The sequence below is a fragment of the Girardinichthys multiradiatus genome, chromosome 8, assembly GCF_021462225.1.
Source record: "Girardinichthys multiradiatus isolate DD_20200921_A chromosome 8, DD_fGirMul_XY1, whole genome shotgun sequence".
Lineage (NCBI taxonomy): Eukaryota > Metazoa > Chordata > Actinopteri > Cyprinodontiformes > Goodeidae > Girardinichthys > Girardinichthys multiradiatus.
In genome coordinates, this window is record NC_061801.1 from 42,089,895 (window position 1) to 42,097,577 (window position 7,683).

The following is a 7,683-nucleotide window of genomic DNA, read 5'->3' on the forward strand; positions in this document are numbered from 1 at the left end:
TTGTTGCCTCAGCTTCTTATGAACTCATTCAGTAACTGGAATAATCCAGAATAAAGTTCCTTTGGGATTCAGTGATTCCATTATTTCCTCATTCCAACTGAGTTTGGTTCAGTCCACGTCGGGTCTGTGGGGCTAGAAGCTGCATTTATGTACTGAACCAAGAAGCGGGTCTCAGTAACGTCATTCCCAACTAACTGGATTTAAATTAGGTTTAGCTGATAAACACACGTCTCTAAAACTTACATTTAGAAACAAGGAATCACACCGTCGGAAAACGATTTAAAGTACCATTTTTATGAATGTTGGACCTAATGTTTCAATCAGAACACCTTGCAACCCTTCAACCATTTTACCCCAAACTAACCCATTTATTGTCCCTCTTGGTTCTGTCTTTTAATTTGTTGCTAAATTTCACTGAAACTCCCAAAGACCCAAAGAGAAAATTGTCTTTTGTAATCCAAACTGATTAAAAAAAAAACATTTTTAGCGTATCAAATGTTAGCAGCAGTTATTTCAGGGATGTTGCACAGAGAAACTTCAGGCTGAACTCAGCAGCCAGAACCGGACAGGAGGAGCTGGGAGCTGAGTCCGTCTAACAGCTGAGGGCGTCAGGAAGATCAGGAAGACTTCTTCTTTCTCACGTTTCAAATTCTTTCCATTCAGCTGCAGAAAATGTTGGAAACTGGAGAATCAGAGCTGGATTTACAGATAGCACTTCCTGCCGACACCTTCAGAACCTCCGGATCTGACGGATTAAATTCTCCCTGGATTTAAATATGTTGTGATGCTGAACTGGGCAGGACTGGACTCTGTGTTACTCCGTCTGTGTTCCTGGACCAGAACAAATCTAAACTGTCAGTTGTATGTTGAGGCTGTGTAGCTGGAACAGACATTTTTTACATCACTGTGTTCGGACACCAGCTCACACAATCAAACACAGCTTCTCTGGTCCCATTTATCCAGAACTATCTGGATCTTCTCCAGAATAAATTCGATTATTGTCCTGGTGAAGAACCAGACCTTCTCGGAGAGACAGAACCTTGCTGAAAAATACCAGCATCATCCTTGGGATCCTCTGCAGGTCAGATCACTGCCGCAGTGTGTACTGGTCTCTGGAAGAAATCAACCAGTGTCCTGACCCACACCAGGAAAATGGATCATATCAGAACCAGTTCCTCAATTCATAACTGGTTTGTATTTTATTCTTACTCAGTTCTTGTAATTCTTCAGCCATCGGGAGTTTAACGCAGTGGTTTTGAGCGTTTCAAAAGTTTGGTGCAGAGCTTCCAACTCCAAAACATTTGAGTTAATTCTTAACAAATTCCTACTTCCTTCTTAGGCATCATAAATGATACCTAATTGATTCTTAGGCATTTCTATGTGTTCTTAACTCCATCAGCACTAGCTTGACCCCTCAGGGCTGCCGTACATCCTAAAACTGCTCAAATATCTCTTCTGCTCTTGGAATCAAATGAAAATTAAGAAATTATGAAAATGAAATTTAATTTTTTTTAATTGTGTTTCTTATTACATTTTATGTCCAAAAACAATCACTTTATCATCCGGGAGGGGCTCGGAGTAGAGCCGCTGCTCCTCCACATCGAGAGGAGCCAGTTGAGGTGGCTCGGGCATCTATACCGGATGCCTCCTGGACGCCTTCCTCAGGAGGTGTTCCAGGCACGTCCCACCAGGAGGAGGCCCAGGAGACGGCCCAGGACACGCTGGAGGGACTATGTCTCCCGGCTGGCCTGGGAACACCTTGGGCTCCCCGTGGAGGAACTGGAGGAGGTGTCTGGGGAGAGGGACGTCTGGGCGTCTCTGCTGAGTCTGGTGCCCCCGCGACCCGGTCCCGGATAAAGCGGAAGACGACGAGTACGAGTACGAGAACAATCACTTTATTTTTTACATTTTACGTTACTTCACTTAAAACATTTTTACCTCTAAATATCAACTGTTGTCATTCCAATAACGTTCCCTCCTGCTGGTCCATCATCACTTTTCATTATATCTTTATGGAAAATCCCTCCAATTGTCAAGAAAAACAAATTCAAATTTAAACGTCCCTGATTTTTAGATGCATTCAGCCTATTGTCAACTAATTCCCAACAGATTCCTTCCTGATTCCTAACATTTATGCGGTGTTTTTAAAAGATTCTTGTAAATTCTACTAAATTCTTGATAATATCTGTGCAGACAAGCCGAATGTCCTAATTTATTACTATCCATCAGACCTGTGTTGGAACTTAATCTTAGGGAGTCACAAATTGGACTCGAGTATTTGCAAAATTACAATACTGCTACTATCTTCCACTGTTACTACTGCTATTCCATGATGCCGGTATTATTATAATTATTATTGCTATAATAATTAGAATATTTATTATTATTATTATTATAACTGTCTTCTCCATCCACATTGATACGTAACAGACGATCTGTGATTTTACGATATCTCATATAGTGACAATAAAGCTATAATTTCAGCATTTAGTTTCTCCGCTCCCCAGCTCTGCAACAAACTGCCTGAAAACCTGAGATGTTCACAGACTGTTGGCTCCTGTAAATCAGAACTGAACTTTTTTGTAGCATATATACATTTATATATATATATTGTATTTATTTATATGTAGATTCTCAATGAAGGGATCAAAACAGTGAATGAACACATATGCAATTATGTAGCAAACCAAAAATTGCAAAAAACCTAAAATATAGGGCTGTTGATAGCACTGCTGCCTTGCAGGAAGAAGGTCCTGGGTTCGATTCCCGGCTGGGGGTCTTTCTGCATGGAGTTTGCATGTTCTCCCCATGCATGTGTGGGTTCTCCAGCTTCCTCCCACAATCCAAAAACATGACTGTTAGCTTAATTGGTTTCTCTAAAATGCCCTTAGGTGTGACTGAGTATGTGCTGGTTGTTTGTCCTGTGTTGCTCTGTGTTGCTCTGCGATGGATTGGCGACCCGTCCAGGGTGAACCCCGCCTCTCGCCCATAGACTGCTGCTCCCCCGTGACCCACTATGGAATAAACGGTATAGAAGTTGAATGGATGAATGAACTTAAAATATGTTATATTTTAGATTCCTTAAAGTAGCCGCCCTCTGCTGTGATGACTGAAATATTAACCTCTGACCTTCTCTCAATGAACCTCTGGGACGTTCTTTCACGACTCTTTGGAAAACCATTTCAGGAGACCACCTCATGAAGCTCATGGAGAGAACGCCAAGAGAGCAAAGCATCAAGTGAGAATGGCGTTCTAAAACTTTTGACCAGTAGTGTATATATATACTGTATATAGATATATATATATATATATATATATATATACATCTATATATATATTAATCAGGACGATAAATATTTATCCATATGAGAAGTTTTGATGAACTTTTATTAACTAAAGTAGAATTAGGTTTGAATTTTTTTCTCACATTGTTAAACCTAACTGCTCTTTAGTTTTCATCTGTTTCCCTCATGGCTTCAGCATGAAGTTAAACTGGGCTGACAGACTGCTGATGAAGCAGAGTTCAGGCAGCAGCTGGGTCCCATTTCAGGGGGTGGACACCCCGATGATTGAGGCAACCTTCAGATCAGCTCCTCCTCCTGATCCAACAGGGTCAGCTCTCTTTGCCCAGCCTGAAAGTTTAGGTGGACATCCATGTCTTTGTGGGTCTACAGTTGGTCCTTCCTTTCTCCATGTTCAGATGATGGATTGAACAGATCTTTGGGAGATGTTCAAAGCTTGCTTTAAACTTCTTCACAGCTTCATCCCTGACCTGTCTGCTGTGTCCCCTGGTCTTCATGATGCTGGTTGTTCTCTAATGTTCTCTAAAGAACCTCTGAGACCAAAGGGTGTGATGGTTCAGATGTGGATGTTAATTATGAATTATTAGATGATCTGCCTGTCCAGTGACACTTGGAGCCTCAGCTCTTGTGGTTTACAGGTTTTCTTTGTAAAGATTTGAACATTTTAGAGCTACTTTAAGATTCGGTTCTGCTGACAGGACAAAACAAACAGACTGCATGTTGGACTTTAAACTCATCATTAATAATCTACAGACTGTGGATCTCTCAGCTGGTCCAGCAGTTGGTCCGCATGTAGGGTGAGACTCCCACAGATGGTTCAGGACGTGGCAGAGTGTCTGCTGTTCCTCCTGGTCTTCCTGTGGGCAAGTCCTCAATGCTGCCTTTTGAAGGCCTTCTGGATCTGCAGCAGCTGCTTAAACCCAGCCTCCCTGGACTGCTGGGTTTTTCTCAGGAACAATGTTCTGGTACCACCATCCTGAGAAGGCCAGAAAGTTCTAATTGGTGGTTTCAGCATTGTGGAACGAGTTATTAGAAGCTATCTGAGCAGCAAGGTGGGGTTCCTCTCAAAGAACACTTCCTCCCCTAACATCCTTCAGACTGAACTGGGTCTTCAGTGCATCTCCTCAACTGGACGCCACCTTGGATGAAAGCCTCCTCTGCATGAATAAAACCTAACATTGTAGTTGAAACTACTTTTCAACATGCCGAACACCATGAGACCCAGGAGATATTCTGGTTTCCTCTGATGCGCATCAGTTCTTCTGCTGCCCGGTATTCAGTCAGTAAAACCAGACAGTGTTTAAGGCCTTTGCAACATCAGTCCAGGACGTTTCTGAAATGGATCTTCTTCTCTCAGTACAGAACTTTATCCTGAAGAGAATGCAGAATGAACCAAGTCAGATGCATCTGTAGTGAGACTCTGAACTCATGATGTTCCTACAACAGAAGATAAATCAAGATTTTTCTGTGGCTCTAAATAGGATCCATCTACAGCAGGGGTCAAACATTATTAAAACGTTCTGAGTAGGTTCTCCTGCCATCCACCCTTCTGCCTTCCAGGTCATTCAGAAATGCTGCACTTTACACCATGGTGCCAAAACTACTGTGTGTCTGCTTCTACATGTACATGAACTTTGATGACATCCTTAACCTATAAGGTCTAATTTGTTGATGGACCTGCTGTTGCCAGCAATAGAACTTAAACTATTCTGTAAGCATCTTCCAAGGTTTAGGAGTGTGTTCCTACTTTTAGAAACGTATAGTTTTAAACTGAAATGATTGGCGGCAAATAAATCTACTTTTATCCACATTCATGTTGGATTTTCATCCTTTATGATCTTATTTCCCAGAAGAACAAATTACAACAATCGTGTAGTTGCGAAAAAGCGGTTCAAAAATCTGCAGCTTTAACATCTTAACTCTTCATCTCTGCTGTGGTTTTGTGTAACTTTTACCATGGCTCCCGGCCCTGAGGTCAAACAGCAGGAGATATTGTCATGTTGGTTTGTGTTCTTGTCGGAGCAACGTGCAGAACGATGCTCGGAAGTGGTGAGGTGAGAGCTTTTTAATTATAAAAATAAAATCAACTAAGACTTACAAAGGTAGCAAAGACTGGGCAACGGACCTGGCGGCAGGTAGCAATAGAGACCTCAAATGCTGAGGAAGAGTGGAGAATGAACCAATGATCCGAGGGAGCCAATCAGAAGGGAATTAGAAGCAACTGGATGATGAGGGACTGAAGGGAACTGATGAGCAGGGGTTGCAGGGTGGTGTCAGAAGCAACTAAGTGAACAGAAACAAGGAAACAATGAGAATAGCAAAATAACACGAACCGGGAGGAAACAGATCTATAAGAAAATACTAAAACATCTAACATAGGAACCCAGGATGAAACAAACACCTCAACACCAGAATGGACGTAAGAAACATGAATGAACTTAAATAAAGCAAATGAAGAACATGGCGGTGCAGATCATGACAGTCAGAGCACCAGCACCGCTGACCCATTTCAGGGTCATCTGACTACAGCACAGAACCTGATGTACTCTGACCTTTAAATAGAGTCAGTACCAAATACTGCCACAGAGTTACTGACTGTACTGAAGTCTGAAAGCCCATCCTCAGCTGGACCTCAGCTAATGTAAACTGAATCTGAAATGGTACCAAACAGGCCTCAGAAAGAACCCCCTCAGACTCTGTTTTACTTTAGAAGGAATTCAACTTTATTTTAGATTTTTCTGATCTTAAACAGACTGATATAAACTAACTGGTTTCCTCATCCTTATGAACCATTATCATTAAACCAGTAGCCTCTTTGTGTGCGTTTTAAAGTCTTTCAATGTGTTGCAAATTAAAACTAGCAGCTAAACATCTGGGTTTTCAGACGTTTTACAGAGGAAACGGTGCTGCAATGATCTCCACAGCTCTAAATGAGAGGAGCTGCATGCAGGGAGGATCATCCACTGCAGAAACATCTCCTGAGGTCACCTGAGAAACAACAGCTGATGCATCAGGTTAACACCTTCATCAGCTTCATGCTTCCTGTTCCTCCTGTACTTCAGGTTCTCACTGAGACGAGTCAGCACTTATTGACCTACATGTTCTGTTTCCCACAGTGGTTTGTGGCAGGAGAAGAAGTTATGTAAGAACACTGGAACAGAACATTTTAAATCACCCACAGGTAGCACTAAACCCAGTTCAACCTGCTGGCTTTTCTGGCAGGTTTATCTTGTAAATATTTGTTCTGGGGTAAATCCAACTGCCTGATGAGGTTCAGGAGGGGAAAGACCAGGTTTACCGCCTCTGATAAGGACTCAGTTCCTGTCTGCAGGACCACATGTACACGAAAACACTCTTTCTTCATCAGCGTGACTGAAAACACGTATTCCTGCAGCAGAACTGATCTGAGGTCCATTCAAGCTCATGTAGCTGTCACGTTTCAGTAGCACCAGAGGCCACATGATGATCATGTCAACACATCTCAGCAGTTATTCACTTAGATTTTATTTTTATTTATATGTTAGTAATGTATCAGAAGGAAAAGGAATTAGTTTTGTTTTTTGTCAGTTCTCCTGTTTCAGAATGAAATGAAAATAAAAGCATTTTTGGTTCATTAAATTGTCATTAAAATGTGCAGCATGGAATTTCTACATAAAGTTATAACAATGTTCAAAAAACAGTTACTTTCATTAAACAACAAAGCATAAATCTCATAATCTCAACATTAATCTAAAGAATGACTTCAGTTTTTCCCTCTCAGCTTTATGAATTTAAAGATCAGGAAGTTTTTTAGACTAAAATGATCAATAATGAGCAATAAAATAATTAGATTTCAGTGAAAATCTGAAACTGATCATCAACAAAATCAAGAATGAATTTGGTCACACTAAAGTCTATTCCCTGAAGGTTTTAATCAGACGAACAAACAAATCCATAGAACAAGAACTATTCTGCAGCAATACGATACCACAAAAAGGCAACCTAACGATAATCTGAAGGGGAAGGAAGAAATAAACAGCGGGGGGAGGAATTCAAAGTTTAGAAACCATCTTTGATCATTTAACAAAAATCTGCCATGACCTTTACACAGAACATGCACAGATCAAGCAAAGCATATGATGGAAACTAAAATTACTATCGCAAGAGAGGAACCATCATGAGGGATTGATCAACCAATCAGAGGCAGGAAATCAGCCAAGGAAAAATTGATTTCTTTATTATTTTTATCTAAACCACAACTTTAGACTAGAGAGAGACCAAAAATGGAAATAGCCTTTACTGTAGATTAAATCCATCAAAAGTTTAAAGTTATTTAAAGTGAGGGTTAATTCTGGATTGTTTTTAGGTTTTCTGAACTTTCAAAACTAACATCATTGTTAAA